A 19,485-nucleotide genomic window follows, 5' to 3' on the forward strand; every position below is an offset into this window, starting at 1 on the left:
CTCATTGCTTCCAATCTGTCTACATGATTGAGCACTTTTACATTCTGATAATGAGTCCTCTGTCTATGCTAGGGTACGTATAGGTTTTTCATCTGAATACTAATCTGTGTCCTGCATCTAAAAGGGAACCCTCTTCAGGACTGCTGTTTCTAAAAGCCAAACCTATTGCAGTGGAGTACAGCTACAATGGAGATGTGATGTGAGGAGGACACACAGCCTGTGTGTGTTTGTTTGTTTGTTTGTTTTTTACCCACCTTTTGACTGCCACTGGCCATGTTATTCTCTATGGCCATTCCCACTCAATACCGACCCCTCCTTGCCCAAAACACATACTCCCAGAATTGCTTTGAGCTAGCTTGTTCAAGGTGTAAATTCAAACTTTAGCCTGCCAGTGTTCTTTCTAAACATTGTTCTGAGATGTAATGACTTTATTTCAGCTGCAAACGTATTACTGTGCAATAAACATGTCTTTACCAACTGGCCTTTAGCCACTTGATTTGTAAGCAGTATGAATGTCCTTGCACTGAAGGCTTGTTAAAAACAAGCATTGGTAAAGGCAACAGTTCTGGCTTGTGTATAGTTCTTAGGGAGGCATTTTCCAGGAACATCTGTCATATGCCTAGGTACTCACATAATTGTCCAGCTGTTGCAAACTTATTGCTGGTGATATCATTATGGCAGTGCACAGCAAATGCATATCTGATGCCTATACAAAGCCAAATGTTGCCCTTGAAATGCCACTTGTTTGTTATTCTGATTCCAGCAAGTCGGAAGAGGGTAAGGAGACTGGATGGGGGTACGCATGCATATTTTGATTGCTGCAGGGCAGCATATCAGACTACGGGTTCAGATCGCATTGGAGGCGGGGGGCAGAGATTCTGGATCCCTTTATTTTTTTGGGTGGGGGGTCCAAAGACACCTCTGCCCCAGTCCCCAGAATTCCTTCAAATGGCCCTGCTCTGCATACCTTGTACTGGGTTGTCAAAAATGAACCCTTTTTTAGGAGCGAAAGAGTTCCCCAGTTTCAAGTGTGAAATATTGTTAAAAAATATGTTCCTTTACACACTTGTGTAAATGATGCCAGGTTCGCAGAAGTTGAATCTCCAATACGTGAGCACAATGTATTAGTGTGTACTGTAGGAATGAACGTGCACATTACACACACATGATTTATCTGCATAGGTAGGCATTCCATGGGTTGTGTCGGGTAGAAAGGAGGTGTGTGCAGATGTTGATGAAAACCCACCAAGACATACCTTATGGTGATTTCCTGAGAAATGTTTCTTTGCATTTTGCACGATTACTTGCAATCCCAGCATACATCTGGGTAATGCCGACTCAGTAAGTGTGGGAATCTGCACCAAATGCAACCATACCTGTATGCATGTGGATGGGAATTGACAACATCTACAAGTGAAAGGATTATACTTTCGAGGAATGGTATCCATTTTAAAATCCTTTAGTGACACTGTTTACACTCACCTTTATTTATTTATTTATTTATTATATTTATTGGACATTTGTATGGCACCTATACACAAGTGGTTCCATGCACCACAAGACAAAAAGTGTGGGTGGCTGGGGGGGGTGGTTCACAGGGGATAAACAACAACAATAAACAATGCTACTAGACCGTTTTGGCATTCAGACCATGCAAGAGCAGCGACAATAGGTTCAGGGGGATGGGCAGGTCAGGACGGAAGGGATGGGATAAAGGGAAAGGGCAGAAATCCAGGCAGGTGTGGGCCCAGTGTCTGGGCAAATGCTGATGGGAGCCCAGTGGGCAAGTGCCATGGGAACAAAGGGGGGAGGATCATCAAGTGGGAGGACGGAGTGGACCAGATTCAGGCTGGTCTGGGAAGGGAGCCCAGGGCAACTGCTGGTTAACAGGTGCTGGGGTAGACTGGACAAGTAGGGCCTTTTCCCATAAGACTCATAAGGGATTAGGCGCCAGTCGCAGTGGCAGTGAATGTTTAGCAAGGGAGGTGGAGGAGGAAGAAGGTGGAGAAAAGGAAAATCTTGTGAACTTTCCGTCTCAATTCTGAGATGGGCAGGGAGGCCATTCCAGAGGGAGACTCCTGTCGAAGAGAGGGATCTACCCAGCACTCTCTGCTTGGAGAAACGTCTGATCTGCAGAGACTATAGTCTGTACAGTCATGACACAAATACAGGGAGTGCACTTCCAGAGGGAGACTCCTGTCGAAGAGAGAGATCGACCCAGCACTCTCTGCTTGGAGAAACGTCTGATCTGCAGAGACTATAGTCTGTACATGTCATGACACAAATACAGGGAGTGCACTTCCAGAGGGAGACTCCTGTCGAAGAGAGAGATCAACCCAGCACTCTCTGCTTGGAGAAACGTCTGATCTGCAGAGACTATAGTCTGTACATGTCATGACACAAATACAGGGAGTGCACTTCCAGAGGGAGACTCCTGCCGAAGAGCGAGATCAACCCAGCACTCTCTGCTTGGAGAAACGTCTGATCTGCAGAGACTATAGTCTGTACATGTCATGACAGAAATACAGGGAGTGCACTTCCAGAGGGAGACTCCTGCCAAAGAGCAAGATCAACCCAGCACTCTCTGCTTGGAGAAACGTCTGATCTGCAGAGACTATAGTCTGTATATGTCATGACAGAAATACAGGGAGTGCACTTCCTTTCTGAGTTTCAACAACACACCTAATCTACCATACATTGTAAGGGGGCTTTGTGAACACTCGGCCCACGTTTAATTTAATGCTTTGGCTTAAGCTACTCATAACCTCATCTCTGTGAATTGTTCCCTGAATGCTCTGATGATGATTGTGGAGGCGGCCGTGTTTCACTGATACCAGCGAAAACATAACCCTGACTTTTTTGACCCAGTCCCTGTTTCCATGAAGATCCCATGCTTGCTTACATGTTAACTAAGACCATTGCATCATATAATGTATCATGTAGGTCCATATCACGGGAAATGTGAATAAGTTCAAGTGCAAGTACCGCTAAGGCAAAAGTTGCCCAAGAGAAGAAAAAAAAACATTTTTAATTCATTTTTGCACTTTACACTAGTGCTAGGACTGCTGCAAACATTGTTCTGTTGCAAAAAAGGCATCGAAAGATGATGGCCCTGATTTGCAAAATGGTTTTCAATGGGATTGCCCCATTGAGAAATGCTTTGGTTTTTGCACAACGGCAATCTTCACATTGCATTTTCATCTGTGCAAAGTTTGTGTAACACCGAACCACAATGTTTGCTGACTGAGAACAACACACGATACTACATCCGGCACGCAGTTAAGCAGTACCCTTTTTGCAGGAAAGAAAATGTTTAGTGCAGAACTCCGTTTTTCTTCAAATGTTTGACAAGTTGCAAAACCGAGTTGACTGCAGAACACATGTGTTTGCTCTGCACCTGCTGTAATAAACATTCGGTCCAATACGACAACGAGCGTTTCCGTTGCAAATTGCGGAGCAGAAAACAGGCGATTCCCAACATTTGCTAAAAGAAGCCGAACATCTGTGAATATTTTCGCTTCAAGGCTTTTGCCAGCACTGGCTGTAACACAAACATGTATTTCCTTGGTTGCAGAGGGAGGCAGCGACTGGAAAGATAGATCAGAAGGTCAACGCCGAAAACAAACGAGCTATCTCTCTCTGGGGCAGAGCTCCACGGCAAGTAAGTCGCAGTCCTGTTTCTAGCGTGACGTGGGGCTGCGTGCTCTTTCCAGGAGTCTGAGCCTGGGCAGCAGCTGTTTAACTTTCATTCCCTGATCTTTGCGCTGCCTCCATCTCCAGAAGGCGAGAGGCAAAGGGAGGCACGAGAGCACTTCTGAACAGGGGGATGGAGACCGTGTTCCACATAATTTTGGCTTAAAAACGATTTGGGTTGAGTTTTCATTTGGTACGTACAGACTTATTTAAATGTGTCATGGCTTTTACAACGTTATTTTGCCCGTAAATATTCGTGCAGTTTGCTCTGGGACAATTGCATAAAGCGGAAATACCGAACGTTATTTTCCCCGTAAATATTCGTGCAGTTTGATCTGCGACTATTGCATACAGCGGAAATGCCGAAAGCCATAGTCCCAATTAAATATAACCTGGTAACCAACATGTCTTTTATTACAGCTGGACTTCTGGGACCTCATTACAGAAACTATGCACTGGTGCAGGTGCAATTTTGCACAGTATTAGCACTCGGGCAATAATTGCCATGGGGCAAAATACATGTTCTTCCAATGCATTTTTGCACCGTGGAAATGTTTCCCCCAATGCTAACGTTGTTACCACGAGGGCAGATGGTGCACTTGCACTGGTGCAAAGTTTCTGGAATGAGGACCCAGACGTTGATTTTGATTTCTGATTTTTTAATCTCTTTGAGTCTTTTTAAGGAATGTCGGTTTTGACTCCTTCCAGGTCTTCAATACTGCATGTGTTGCATGGCGTTTAGCCATTTGTCATCAAGTCGCTTTATTGAATGTTTAAATGAATCTAACTATAGAAATTCTGTCTTAAGTTGAAGTTCTTGTAGTGCACATTCCTCTTTCTTTATGTTTTTGGATGTAATGTCAAGTTTATCATAATAATAATAATTGGTTATTTATAACGCGCTCAACACCCAGAGGTTTCTAAGGGCGGACAGGCGATCAAACCCGTCGTCTTGCTTCCAAGGCAAGCGCGTTGCCCTTGAGCTATCCTTATGATAACTTGTAATTGACTAATATAAATAATAGACATACGTTGCAGCTATTCGTGCAATTTGGGATCCACAACGAATAGAAACTGGTTCGGAAATGTATGTTTTTGTTAAATGTTGTGCTTCATGCACATCCACAAGAATTGAGATGAAGATTGTCTGCTCGACCAAATGGAGACACCGGCATGCACATTTTAATGAGACACTAAAAACTAAAACCTGATGGTTTAGTGTGATCTTTTCCCATCCAGTGGGATACCAGGTTAGCAGGAAGCAGACCTCATCCCGAAACCAGCAGACATGCCATTTTCTGCAGGAGCTTTCAACTTGTGGCACAACATGCATTTGGCATTTGTTTCCACCAAACAGAATGCAAGACAGCCCATGTGCTGATGCCAGCTTTCAGAGAGGTGGGGCTTTGAGCACTCAACAGTACTTGCTTATCTTGAAGTTCTTTCATAGGTCACATCCAACAGTCATGTCACTTGTATTTGGATAGTCATGTTCTAATGCATGCCACTGGTCATTATCCATATCGCTTGAGTGGGCATCAAAGATTTCTGTGAGCGAGATCAAAAATAAGGCATGGATGACTGATTTCATGCCTGGTTTTTAGCAGAACTACAAGTTATGGCTGTGAATCTGTGTTGGTGATAGTGAGGCACGCCCATTAATTTAAATTATCAGCACAAAAAAAGATGAATACAACCAATAACACTCCACAAGGGACTGTTTGATTAAAACATATACTCTTATCAGGTCATCGCAGAGATTTAGTCTTTGTGTAACCTTTGCCTGCTCTTTTCAAATTTTAGGAGAGTTGTATTCATTATACAAGAAAAAAACATTGGCATTCTGTTTTTAAGTTTATGAAATTAGGCATGGCCAATGCGAGTTTCCCCGAAACATAACCCATGTTTGCTTTTAGTGATGGAATCAAATTATGGGTCTAAGTTTTCTGAGAGTCTGGAGTGTAACATTATGGATTCTTGTTTTTACCAGCCTTCTGGCACTTATAGCTTCCTCAGGATCACTAGGAGAGAATGGAGTGCTGGTGTTGGGGCTCCCTACTGTGGGAGACCCAGAGTAAGCTTGAGTCTTGCCTGCTTCCCCGCATCCTGTGTATTTCATAGCAGTGGGGTCATGAGCCCTGTATTCAGGGGATTCCCTATGGAGATTGTATATTACATTTCTGATCAAAGCACTGTGCTCCCTATGAAAAATGCAAATGTGTGGATTGTACTGACGTTTTATCCCCTTAGATCTTAGAGTTTTGCCCTTGACTGTGCGTCGTTGGTTATATTGCAGGTGTGCGTGTGTGTGTTTGTTCATGCATGTCTGCCTGTGTGTCTCTCTTTGTGCATTAGCAGTGTGTGATGCCTGCCTCATTATCGAGTATGTGCATGCATTTGTGTGTGTGCCTCTATGTGTGTGTCTCTGTATTAGCAGTGTCCCATGTCTGATAGATTATTGTGTGTGATATCTGGTAGATTTTGGTGTGTGTGTGTGAGTGTGCATGTTTGGTGGATGTTGAATCTTTTAAGTGTGAGGGCATACCCTTTTTTCCCAGATATGCCATAGAGACTGAGCATAGCGAGGGAGCCCGAAACAATCACTGGTGGGTTCGGCAGCTTGTCCCCCTAGACATTTTTGAAAATAATGATTTAAAATGGTTCATTTTTAGAGTTGGTTTTATAGTGCATCTCGTGAAAAAATCCAATAGATGCAAGTCACCCACAGTGCACCAGAGCATTTCCCCAACACATTTTCATGATGCATTTGCCCACAATATGTGCCAGTATAAAACATGTTCACACTGGCAATACCCATACATTTCCTTGCTGACTGGACCATAATACCCTAGTATTCCCATATTAGAACATACTCATGTTGGCTTTGCACATAATGCCAGAAATGATACTATAAGAAAACATGTCCATGTTTGTTCTGCCAATATATGACAGTATCGCACGTAAGAACATACTCCATTTGGCATTACCATTAAAAATGCATGCCCCAGTATGAAAACATGTCCAAACTGGGTGTATCAAAATGTCCGTCTATCTACATAATAACACGTATCCTGCTTGCTTCATCAAAGATGCCCAGTACAAACTGTCATGCCATAGTAAGAACAAGCATTGGCAGTTCCAATAATTTTGGCGTTTACTGCTGTTCTTTGCATTTCACATTTATAGGCACTAGGGTGCAAGGATGAGAGTGCAAAGTTTCAAAGGCAGATGTGATAAGGGAAGTGGGTGTGCAAGAGAATGATGAGAAGGAAGGAGAATAGAGCAAGGCAGAAATGATTGAGAGAGGGTGCCATTGATGATATACAAGAGGAAATATGAGGGAGAAAGTTTGAGAGGGAAAGAAATCAAGCAAGGTTGTGAGAGGAAGGATCAGATAGGGTAGAGTGTGGGGGTGGGTTGAGTGAGTGGGTTGAAGGGAGAGTTGGGTGGGGTGGGGTAAAGATAGTGGGGAAAGAGAGAGTGGGGGTAGGGTGGATGGGGTAGAGAGAGTAGGGGTTGGGTGGGGTAGAGAAAATGGGAGAATGGTGGGTGGGGGTAGAGAGAGTGGTGGTAAGGTGGATGTGTGGGGGTAGAGACAGTGGAGGTAGGGAGGGTGGATGGGGTAGAGAGTGTGGAGGTAGGGTGGTGGGCTAGAGAGAATGAGGTAGGAAGGTAGGGAGGGGACAGAGTGAATGCTGGTGAGGTGGGTGGGGGTAGAGAGAATGCTGGTAAGGTGGGTGGTGGTAGAGAGAATGGGAGTAGGGTGGGTAGGTGTGGTTAGGGAGAGTGGGGATTAGGGTGGGCAGGTGAGGTTAGAGAGAGTGGGGTTAAAGTGGATAGGGGTAGGAAGAGTGGTCTTAGGGAGAGTGGGTGTTTGGTGGTAGAGAGAGCAGGGGCTTTGATAGAATGACTGGGGTAGGTTGGGTGGGGTTGTAGAGAGTGGGGGTAGGCTGGATAGGTGTGTTTAGCGAGAGTGGGGGGTAACATGGGTGGCAGTGTAGCGATTGGGGGTATGGTGCATGTAGAGATTGGGGAGTAGGATGTGTGTACAGAGTGGGGGTAGGGTGGGTGGGTGTAGAGAGTGGGGTAGGGTGTGTGCAGGGGTAGAGAGTGCAGTGGTAGGGTAAGTGGGTCATGGTAGAGAGAGCTGGGGTAGGGTGAGTAGGTGGGGGTAGAGAGAGTGGGCATAGGGTTGTTGATGGTAGAGAGAGTGGGAGTAGGGTGGGGTAGAGAGAGTGGCGGTGGGATGGATGGTTGATGGTAGAGAGAGCATGGGTAGGGCTGGGTGGTTATGGTAGTGTGAGTGGGGGTAGGGTGGGGGTGTGGGGTTGAAGAGAGTGGGGGTTTTAATGGAAAGACCGGAGTTGGGTGGGTGTATAGAGAGTGGGGGTAGGCGGAGTAGGTGGGGTTAAAGAAAGTGGGGGTCTCATTAGAGAGAGCAGGGGTAGGATGGGTGGAGGTGGATGTGGGTAGAGAGGGTGTGGGTTGGCTGGGTGGTGGTATACAGGGTATGGGTTTGTAGGCGTAGAGAGAGTGGGTGTAGGGTGGGTAGGTGGGGTTAGAGAGAGTGAGGGTATGGTGGGTGTAGAGGTGGGGGATTGGGTAGTTGTAGAGAGGGTTGGTGTGTGGGGGTAGAGGGAGCGGGGTGTGGGTCAGTGGTGGTAGACAGAGTGTGGGTAGAGAGAGTGCAGGTATGGTGGGTGGGGTAAAGACATTGGGGGTAGGGTGAGTAGGTGGGGTTAGAGAGCGAGGGGGTAAGGTAGGCGGGGTATAGAGAGTGGGGTAAGGGTGGGTGGGTGCAGTGAGAGTGGTGGTAGGGTGGGTGGGTAGGTGCAGAGAGAGTGGGGGTAGGGTGTGTTGGTGTAGGTAGAGAGCTCAGGGGATGGGTGGGTGGGTGGGTGGCGATAGAGAGAGTGAGGGTAGAATGGGTGGATGTTGGTAGAAAGAGCAGGGTAGGGTTTGTGGGTGGGAGTAGAGGTAGCAGAGGTAGGGTTGGGGGTATTAGCTGAAAGAGGGGGGGTTTCGGTAGAGGTAGCAGGGGTAGGGTTGGTCGGGGTAGAGAGAGTGGGTGTAGGATGTGTATGTGGGTTTAGAGAGAGTGCAGGTTTTGATGGACCGAGCGGGGATAGGGTGGGTGGCAGTAGAGAGTTTGGGTGAAGGAGGTTGGGGGTAGAGATGGTGTGGGTTGGGTGGGTGGTGGTAGACAGTTAAGAGATGGAGTGAATTTACCAAAGAGTGTCAGAGGCAGGGAGGTAGCTTGTGCTAGTAACCGTCTAGTAACTCTCCAGACATCCTTTCCTAGAAGAATGCATATTTGCTAGTTTTTCAAAGCTGTGATGAGTCATTTCTCGTATAAAAAGAGGTTTGTTGAGTTCCTATTTAGCTGCATAGGTGATAGAAACTCAAATGTTTGAGTATCACAGCAGAGGCAGAGGCTTAGTTGTTAAAAAAAAAAAGAAACAGTTGGGGTGAAAGGGGAGTTTATGGACATAAAACGCCAAGAAGGCCCTGTAAACAATCTTGAGGAAAAGTGCATGACATTTCCTTGTTGGGAAAATAACTAAAGGAGATAGAAGGGGAGCTAAATGTTGCGGTGGGTAGTGGGTTTCACAAATAGCCCTATGTAAATGACATTTTAAGTCAAATATAAAAAATAAAAAAAACATGGTTATGTGCCACAAAGTAAGTGGCAGTGCCTTAACTGTATATGTGTTTTAAAGGCCACTATGACCTCTTCCATCCTTGTCAAGTGGAGCGCTAACCTTCTTTCCTTTCATACAACACGCTTTCATAAGGCAGACAAAACAGTATATATGAGCTTCAACATGCAATCTTTCTTTCTCATATTACTTAAGAAACATCCTATTATACAATCAGTGCAACAATTTGTGACATTCCAAATACATTTTGATGCATGCCGTCCTCTTGCGTATTTGTGTACCGCCTTTTGAGCAGGTAATGCTGTGTTGCATGATAAAAAAAGCCCTGCTCCAGCCTGCTCTGTCTGTATGTGTGAGGATGTGCAGGAGCACTCCCTCACACATACAGCCATGCAGTTACCCAGCCAGCATTTCCAATGAGCTATGCAAGGCTGTGGAAGCAAAATCCCCCCAGCATTGCATGGCACATTGAGTAAGCACGGCTGGGGAACTGAACTGTCAATGGGAAACAGCCCAGAAGCGCTCCCACATCTGGAAAAAGCAGCTGAGGCAGCACTCACTGGTTCATTGGGCTGACTCCTTGGCTCCTCCATAATGGGCGAGGGGGCAGGTGGGTCGACGCCCCTTCGCCCATTATGGGTGAGGCCCCACTGTGTGTCCCAATATTATGGGATCGTGTAGCGAGTGAGGTATTTTCCATGCATTCGTGTAACTCGTTTTGAAGTTGGCAGGCACGTTTTTGTCAGTATGATCAAAATCTGTAGTAATATTGCAAGTGCTGTCGTCCATGAACAGTGCACTTAACAGGGCTAAGATGTGTGCACTGTCTCATGCAGAATAAAGCGGGGAGAGTGAAGGCACGTTTTCCACGTTAATTTACGGGGAGCAGGCCCTCCCTTGGAAGCAAGTGCTCCCCGTTTCCCTCTAAACTTATTAAAAACATCGGTTGCTTTCATGATACAACACAGCTGCCAAAGACGACTCGTTTAAGATGGAACCGCTGGGCTTGCGTCCCAAACATACTTGAAATGAGGTTACTACTTAATATGCACATTATGTACCCAGGGACGGATGAGGGATCCACAATCTGGCGTTTCTTTTGACATCATGATAACAAAATGCTTCTTTTAAAGCACTGACGGCACACGTCTGATCAGTATGCTTATTGTTACGAGCTGTGGGTGGGGAGGAGCAGACTCGTTCTCTGCAGACCTCCAGGAGTTTATCAAAGATGCAAAGGACATTAACCAAGATCAGTGTGTGTGTGTGCGGGGGCGGGAGGGAGGGAGCACATCGGAGATGGCGCGGAAACAGGAAGACGAAGGAAGCGAAAACATATGCCGTTTAATAGTGGCCCGATTTACGAGGAATTGGCAGATATTCTGACAGACTGTGGATGGCTTCTGAAAGGCTTGTAGTTCCGGGGCAGGGACAGACACGCGACGGACTAGTTCCTAGCACTACAAGCCTCTGAAAAGATGTTCTGTGTACCCTATCAGTCAGCCGCTCCTGCTCTTTTAGGTTTTGGATTGACCTTGGTGCTAGACCATCCCCAGATTAGTATAGTTAAGTCCAGTGAATGTGACACCTTGTTGCATTGAAATGGATGCGCCGCCATTGCTAGACAACAGCAGCGTCATTAGGGGCTGCCTCGTGGGCTACGGTGGGGCCTGTGATGTCACTTCTCTGCTTCTGTAGCTCCCATGGGGGGGGACAAAGCAGAGGGGCGCGCCGGCGGAAGGCTGAGGGTCTTCCCTACCTGCATCTGCTGAGGTCGGCAGGTATATAAGGGCAGAGAGCGTCATTCTCTACCTCTTTCCCGCCGATTCCCGTACCTCTGGAAAGGTTGGCCCACCCTCCCAACCCCGTGTTGCTTGCAGTGTCATTGTTGGCTACAAACTGGGTTATTGATCATGTACAACTTTGTTATAAAGATGTGAGTGTGATTACACTTTGTTTTTATTTGAGTGTCGCATTTCGTTTACGCTGTTCACAGGGACCCACGCAATGGATTATGTAAATATTCAGACCATGACCAAAATGTTGCACTAAGATGCTCTATGATTTTGCTACCCCGGTTGTGAGTTAAGAGGTGCAGTGGTCGAAGCGGGTGGGAGCGGATGGGAGCAGTGCTCTTCTGCTTTAAAAAAAAAAAAAAAAGGTATTAAGCTTTACCATTCCTATACTTTTATTTTAAAAAGATACCGTTCCGGAATGGCTTAGTTTTAAAATAAAAGTGTAGCAAGAAGTTGAAACTTGCACTTCAGTGCACTGCACTGAACATTCCCTTAAACAGCAGGTGTGTTTCTTTGGGGGTTTGGATTGTCTGTCTGAGGGGGTGCGGCAATGGGGTTTGTGGGGCACGGGGCCAGGCCGCAGGAAACATAGTTCCACTATTCTTTTCGTACACTTCGACCACTGGAGGGCTCCCCTTGCGTCCAATAGGCCAAACCGGTGTGAACAGTCGGCGGGGCCCCTTGGGTTGACCACTGGGTGGAAATGTAGCCCAGGCTTGGGCGTTGAACTGTCCGGCTGGACATTTGATTCTGCAAGTAACCCTGTGACAGCTCAGACAGTTAGTAGGGCAAATTGTCATCTGGCGTGTCAGCAGAGCTGCTAGGGTCAAGGTCAAGGGCAGGTCATGGTAACCGTTTATGGTTGATGTAAAAGACACATGGGGGCGCCGTCACTCCATTTGCGCTTATCTTTTGGAAATAAAATGCTGCCTGTTTTTACCTCCAAAACAGATGTCGTATCTTTCGCATAATACAATGTGTGTTTCATGAGGACCTGGGCATATACGAGTGCACCCCTATAAATAGGTGATAGCCCACAGCGAAATACGAAACTAGAGTAAAGTTGACATAACTGGGTCTTTTTACCCAAAAAGGGGAGATTTCAGGGGGGTTGCTAAATTGTATGATACTTGCAACATTATCAATGTGCAGCGAGCACCAAGGGACAGAAGAATACAAGTGTTTGTCCAAGGGCACAAGATGCCTTGAAAGGTCACTGTGCCAATGTCTTGGCGCTTTACCTCCTTCATCGCATCTTAATCACGTGTACTGGCTGCTCCACTAGAAGCAATCGTTCCAATGCATGTTGTCACCATCCAGACCTGAAATTAACATGTTAAGGCCTAACATATAACATGGAAAATGACTTGCTTGATAATCACTGAAAAGTTTGATGGATGAAAACATCCGTTATCAATTGGTTGCCTTATTCCTTAGAGCAGTGTTATTCAAACTTGTACACACTGAGTACTGCCCCTTGCCCCGTCTTGAGCAGAAATGTTGTTTCGTCTGCGCCCCCCACAAGCTATAACTGCATATATGTTCTATGGGGAGCAGTCACTATAAGCCCTTTTTAAAGGGAATCCTGCCCAGGCCCGACCCCCATGGATATGTTGTGGACCAGCCTAACTATTTGAAGACCACTGCATTGGGGCAATATTTAAACGCTGGTGAAGAAATTCCTTCTCAAATCCTTCCTCGAGCCTCCAGGGCTTCCTCCAGCATCTGGGTAAAGAAAGTGGGGTTCACTCAGTAGACTGGTGCCTCCCAGGGCCTGAAGGACCGGGGTAGAGTCGAACACATTCTCCACTGTGCTCCAAACCTTTAACCCTTTTGGAGAAGACACTGACCAGTGATATACATCTTTGCTTATCAGACTGCCCCCACCTAGAGATAAACAGGGGGTACTTGTAAATGCATTTGCCTAAATTGCGTAGTTGCCAACATGTTCCATTCCAATCTGTAGGTGATTTGCATTCTGGGACCTGTATTCAAATTTGTATAATGGGAAAAGCAGAACTACATATCCCAGAATCCAAAGGAAAAAGATAGGACTGCTTAATCACCTGTAACTATGAAATCGGTGTGTTGCCTTGTGCGGCCTCCTCTGCCCCCATGTATTTGTGCCATCCCCGGTACTGTGGGTGATGGGAAAGCTGCTCGGCAGGAGGATTCGCGGCAGATCGAGTTGACCCGAATATTGCTCAAGTGACACCAATTCTGCCCGATGAATAATTCTGTAACTCAAAGAGTTTGGGAAAGGTCAACATTCATCTAGATTTATGAGTGTCCCGATACCCGGGCGGGAAAGCAGCACCAGCACTCGTATATTTCACAGATCGTACGTTTTTCATGCAAGTGAAATCAGGTAAGTGCGCCCAAAAGGTCACATATAGAAATAAGGAACTGGGTTCCTTCCAGCGCCTATGTAGAGTGTAATATTTCAAAGCAATGAGGACACCAGCTGTAATTACCTTTGAATTTCATGATGCAGACTCCTAAATCCTACATGAATTTCTTCCTTTTACCTTTCGTCCTTTCTTCCCCTCCTTCTCGATCCTATCCTAACCCCCTTTCTTCCTTTGTTCATCATCGTTTCAATTAACAACCTAGTTCACGCTGCAGACTCCTTCTTCCTACTTTCATCCCTTTCTTGTTCCCCTTCATGTTTTCCCACCCTCCCTCCATCGCTCCTTCCTTCCTTCCTTCCTTCCTCCCTCCCTCCCTCCCTCCCTCCCTCCCTCCCTCCCTCCCTTCCTTCCTTCCTTCCTTCCTTCCTTCCTTCCTTCCTTCCTTCCTTCCTTCCTTCCTTCCTTCCTTCCTTCCTTCCTTCCTTCCTTCCTTCCTTCCTTCCTTCCTTCCTTCCTTCCTTCCTTCCTTCCTTCCTTCCTTCCTTCCTTCCTTCCTTCCTTCTTTCCTTCCTTCCTTCCTTCCTTCCTTCCTTCCTTCCTTCCTTCCTTCCTCCCTCCCTCCCTTCATTCCTTCCTTCCAAAATGATGTTCCGTCCCACCTTGCCATCTCTCCTCTCTCTGCTCCATTCTCCCCCTCCCTGTCACTGTTTCACTCTTCCGCTGTCGAAGTTGTCCCTTCCTTCCCATGCCTGCATGCAAAGCAGACAGCCCAGTACACTGATTACTTTTCCTAATCCAAACAGTGTTTTGTATTTGTTCTCCACTTTAAACAATCGTTTCTAAGGAAACATGTTACATCAAGTTCTTTAGAAGGCAATTTTACATTATGCAAAATTACAATTCACAGAAGGCAAAGATGAAATAGCTGTTCTGTAAATTAGGTTTTATTTTGAACTGTTCTCCATGTACAGTCTGATCTTCCAAGAAATCCTAGCAAATGAACATGTTTCCTTGGGTCATTCTGCGTGTGATATGTACTTGAAATGTTATCATCGAATGCCTATATCATTCATTATTTTTGCACAAAATATAACTGTGCAGGTTTTCCAGAAACAAGAAAAAAAACGATTTACTTTTATACAGTCTGCCATGATAGAAAACAAAAGACATGAAGTAAAGAAAGCAAATCAACCGCCTATTTTGCTCCCTCCGTAGCTAATTTATTTCTTTAGGGAAGACGACAGAACATTTAAGATAGAAATAGGGAGTGGGGGGGGGGGTCAAACATGAGCAGGAAGGCAGCTAGGGTGGCGTGCCAGTGGGATGCACCTTTGTTTGGTCTGGCACAGCCAGAGAGTTCAAGCACGCATGATGAAACAACTTCTGATCTGCAACAATGTAAGGGTGAGTATTGGCTACAGTGCCGACTCAGCCCCCGCACTGCTGCAAACCAACAGTGATCCCAATCATAAAGGTAAAGCAGGAACAGCTTAGAGAGATACCTCCGCCGCCGTTTGTGGAAACGAGGGTTGAGGGAAGGCTCCACTCTCAGAAGGCGTGTGAATGAGATCCAGTGGTAACCCAAACAACAAAGTACAAACGTCCAAAATAAGAGGGATGTCCAATCAAGGTGCCATAATGATTTATATAAATACTTAATTTAACACACAAATGTACAAAGAGCAGTAAAACACTCTAAAAACCCACCCCTGTAAAGGAAAGATAGAGAAAAGCAGAATGTAATGGTGCAGCACTCTGGGTTTTCAGCAGGGAGAAAACAACAGGCAAGAAACTAAAGAATTAAAAATCTATATGTACTTCGTGGAAACAAGCTCAAAAGGGACTTATCCCCTCTCTATGGTCCCAGAAGGTGTACCTGGGGAACAGGGCCACTTCAAAATACCTTATTCCAATGTTTGGCGGTTCATCAGTGTAGAAGTAGGCTTCAAGCTGTACTGTGGTGCATGTCGAGGTTCGGGTGCCAAGGGTCATGCTTGGTCAAGTTTGAAGCGGGAGTCGAGTGCAAGTTTGGAGTTGTGCTTTGCGGCCAGTTCGAGGTACAATTCAGTTCAAGGCTTGGTAACCACTGGTTTGGGTCAGTGATTGATGCAATGCTCTAGCGGTTCAACTTGAGTTCTGTCGGTTCAATGCAGTGACCTTGGTTATCCGATGCAGGGTTCTTAGAGGTGTCTGTTTGAGTTTTTCCACATTGGAAAGCTGATTGTTCATGCTGAACAGGTTATGTGCTCCACTTGGCATGATGCATGAGTGAGCTGTTTTGACGTGTGTAAAGTAGCGGTCAATAGAAGTTCGATGAAGTGTCAAAAGCAGGACTGGTGAGTACCTCTGATTCGAGTGCAGAGAACATGGTTCAAATGTGATTCAACCTGTTTGATGAGGTAGAAAAGGGATCCTAGCTGATTTGGCCCTTGAGATACTGTGAGACTCACTGCAGGGTCTCTGGGACAGGATGATCACATTTGGGTTCTGCTTTTCCAGCCTAGGGAGGTTTAGTGCAGAGTGACAGGTCCTGGCCTTCAACAAGAGTCACTCCAATGTTCGTTCAATTCTTGCAAAAGAGGTTCAAACACATTCTTCTTTAAGTCCTGATGTTGCTAAAGTGTATCAAATAAGGAGTGCAACATCAACTATTTTATAAGCAGAATTTCACTGGTGAATGGACAAAAACAAGTTTGCTTTAAATGGACTAATCCTTGTGACAGGTGGTCCTTTCCTTCTTGCATCACAACCAAAGTGGTTTGTGCAGAAGGAAGTGTAGGAAACATGAAGGAAGGAGAAGTACAGGGAGAAACAAGATGGTGGATCCCTTTTCCAACCTCGCAGAGCTCCCACTCTCTGTACTAACGTCTTCCCTTCGCAGACCCATAGCACCAGAAGCCCTTTGGTATGCAAGAGCCTAGTGTGAGGCTGGTCTTTTTGTGTAGGGTGTCCGCTTTGATTCTTGTTTATCAAGACTGCATCTGTTGAAGAGCTGTCTTGTTGGAGAGATGCGTTACCTAATCTCACTAAAGATCAAAAGAGAGGCAGCCCCTACTTGCTATGGTCCTGTTGGGTGCAGCAGAGACAGCTGATCTAGGGAGAATACACATAGCTTGTTCATGGATAGTCTGGCTCACAGTGGTGATATAAGTATGATACAGATCAGGTATGGCTTTACTGAAATAATCCAACCACCATACCCCAAACTCAGGCATGGCTTATGTTTAAAAAATCAACTGTCACTAAGATATTTGATTAGAAGAGAGTTGGATCCTTTAAAGGCAGCCTCTGTCCTGATGTGGCTTTGGGGTTGTACCATCTGTCAAGAGGGCACCTATACCCTCTGGAACAGTCCTGTGCCACTATATAGCGTGTGCTGCAGCTCAGGATACTGCTGCAGCAGGGCACAGGTGTAACATATGCTATTGATATGTAGCTTGCTGCTTAGCAGACAACACTTTCTGAGATAGAATAACATGCATCAATGTATTATTTAATAAAAAATCCAGGGCTTATACTCCCTTTCCAGAATGCAATCCTTCACATGCTTGGCCCGTAAATTGCACAAATGCTCAGCAAACAGTGTTAACCGAACTGAAGCTGCCAAGATTTTATATAATTAAGTGGAATGGCATGTACCCCATACCAATTGAGATAAGGCCTGCAATAACCTTTGAAGCCCAGGAAGGCTCCCCCTGGAGTCTGGATAGCGGGGATGTCCCAATCAATCACTGCCTGGAATTTGGCATGGAGAGGTTGTTTTTACTGCCACTCACTTGGGATCCTAAGTAAGTCACAGTTGCCTTCCCTATATTGCACTTGGAGACTGTAATATTCAAGCCTGTCTTCTGCATGTCTTGAAGCACATTTTTCAGGTGGGGTCAATGGTCTTTCAAGGCATGGAAAAGTACAGCAACATCCAGGGACGTCATTTAGGGGTTGCCAGGGGTCACAACTGTGACCCCTATGGTCTCCCTTGCTACACCACTGGTCTCCCTCGCTACACCTAAAAATAAAGAAAAAAGAAAACTTTTTATTTTCTTCTTGTTTTTATAATGAAAGCTCCTAGGCTGTGGCCAGCACTTTGCTTCTGGAGTGGCTGACTTTCTTGTTCATGCCTCTTAAAAGAAAAAAAAAAGAACAGTGTTTCCACAAGTCTAAATAAGGAAGAATAGGAATACCAAATAATTTGTCTTTCTGGAATTCTATGCAATTTCTGTTCTTAAACACCTCAACTCAGCCTTTCATCCTTCTAAGGTCGATAACTGAGTAGCAACACAGGTTGGGTGATATTGTATGTATATTTGTTCTATATAAAGGGCTTAAGCATAAGTGCAATATAATAACACATCATTATCATTTGGCCATGGACGTCCACTTGCATGCACAGTAATTTGGTAATATGGGCCTATACACATTGGTCTTAATGATGTATATGGCGATCCATTCTTGTATGAAATGTATATCATATTATAGTGATATGATAACCATATTTTTCGTAGTGTACTTAGAAGAAATGCTATGTGATGCCACTTCCTGTTTTGTCAAGGGGTGAAAGGTTGTGTTCCATCGCTTCCTGTGATATTACTTAGGGGTGGAGTCAAATTACATTGTTTTCTGTGATGTCATCAGAGATCACAGGTCGTGGGGTGTCACCTCCTCTACCCCTGGCATTTCGGTAAAATGACCTCCATGGCAACATCATCTAAATAGGTGACACTCAAATCCTCTATTCCACACAATAGTCAATTGACTATCCTCTGAAAGGTGGCAAAGGAATTTCTTTACCCAAAGGGCAAAACAGTGAATTGATAGTGCTCTTCTGCAGTAGAACATGCAGACCTCTCGTTTGCTTAATCTGTTAGTCCACCCTGCCAGTACCCACCCGAAAAAGCTTAAAGGTATTCATGAGCTCAGCATTGTCAAATTTGTCAATCGATTGGTCTGCCCTAGATTTGCATTGTGCATCTGTCTTGATGACAAAATTGAGTCCTCTCTAGTCCACACAAAATCAAACCTGCCTCTTCCCGTTATTGGATTTTTTAAGGAACAGTACCACTGGCATAGCCCATGGGCTGGCTCAATAACTCCCAATTGCAACATCTTGGAGACTTCTTCAATGATGGTGACCTTGACCTTGTCAGACACCCTGTGAATCCTACCCTTTACTATCTTACTTTCCCAGTATCGATATCATGGATGCACCAATCAATCTTTCCTGTAGTCAGCAAGAACAGACCTGAAAACTGGCTCAGCAGGTGCTGGGAGTCTCCATATTACTGAGAGACGGTCAATGGACATGGTGCGTACAATGTCTGGGAGGGGATCTGTCGCCTCCTCTGTCTAATCAGAACTGACCAGTTCCATCAATAATTCATCCTGGCTGTAATGGAGCTTCAGCCAGTTGGCATGTAAGACCCAATGTGTCTGCCTTGAGGCCTTGGTATCAATTATGTAGTCAACATCACTGATATGTTGCAGTTCCACAAAGGGCCCAGCCCACTTATCATTAAGGAAAATGAGCTTGAGTGGTTCCATGGTCCAGACCATTTGGCCTGCAGTGCATTCCATCTTAGAGGCCTCCTGGTAATACCAATGCTTCCGGAGCTCCTGACTGAACTTCAGGTTCTTGGTACTCTGTGTCCTGTATTTGTCTATTTTGGATCTTAGTCCAAGTACATAAACCACTATGTTGTGGGAAGGACTTCGGGGACTGGCCTCCTATCCTTTCCACATCTGACTTAGGGGACCCCTTACAGGATGACCAAACAGGAGCTCAAAATTAATGATCCTGTACCGTTCTGTGCCACCTATCAGTAGGTGAAAACAAAGAGGTGATGGCTGGAATGTTTAGAATGAATCTTAACCACTGGCATTGCTCTGGGCAACGCTCCAGACCATCGTTCTTCACCTGCCAAGCCATTACAGAAGGGGAAAGACCATATGCAAATCAGGCTTGATCCCACCCCTAAAGGGGAAGTCCAG

At 45.5% G+C, this 19,485-nt stretch overlaps 1 protein-coding gene and 1 non-coding gene across 19 annotated transcripts in view; one reads left to right on the forward strand and one right to left on the reverse strand.

The window, feature by feature from the left end:
• The window catches only part of CMKLR1 (chemerin chemokine-like receptor 1), a 669,482-nt gene that overhangs the window by 507,276 nt on the left and 142,721 nt on the right, over positions 1–19,485 (forward strand). For 9 of the 18 annotated variants that reach the window (XM_069619467.1, XM_069619468.1, XM_069619470.1 and 6 more), the window contains one exon: positions 3,575–3,661. The exons of 6 other annotated variants lie outside the window; for them this stretch is intronic. The gene's annotated coding sequence lies outside the window, so the exon portion shown is untranslated. Of the gene's footprint in view, positions 1–3,574; positions 3,887–19,485 lie in introns of those variants that run through there. 3 more of the 18 variants (XM_069619481.1, XM_069619482.1, XM_069619471.1) reach the window with 2 other exon arrangements.
• LOC138496886 (U6atac minor spliceosomal RNA) lies at positions 9,350–9,477 on the reverse strand. The gene has a single exon (XR_011278344.1). It is a non-coding gene; the product is annotated as a U6atac minor spliceosomal RNA (small nuclear RNA).

This window comes from Ambystoma mexicanum, chromosome 10 (genome assembly GCF_040938575.1).
Source record: "Ambystoma mexicanum isolate Mex_15411 chromosome 10, UKY_AmexF1_1, whole genome shotgun sequence".
Taxonomy (NCBI): domain Eukaryota; kingdom Metazoa; phylum Chordata; class Amphibia; order Caudata; family Ambystomatidae; genus Ambystoma; species Ambystoma mexicanum.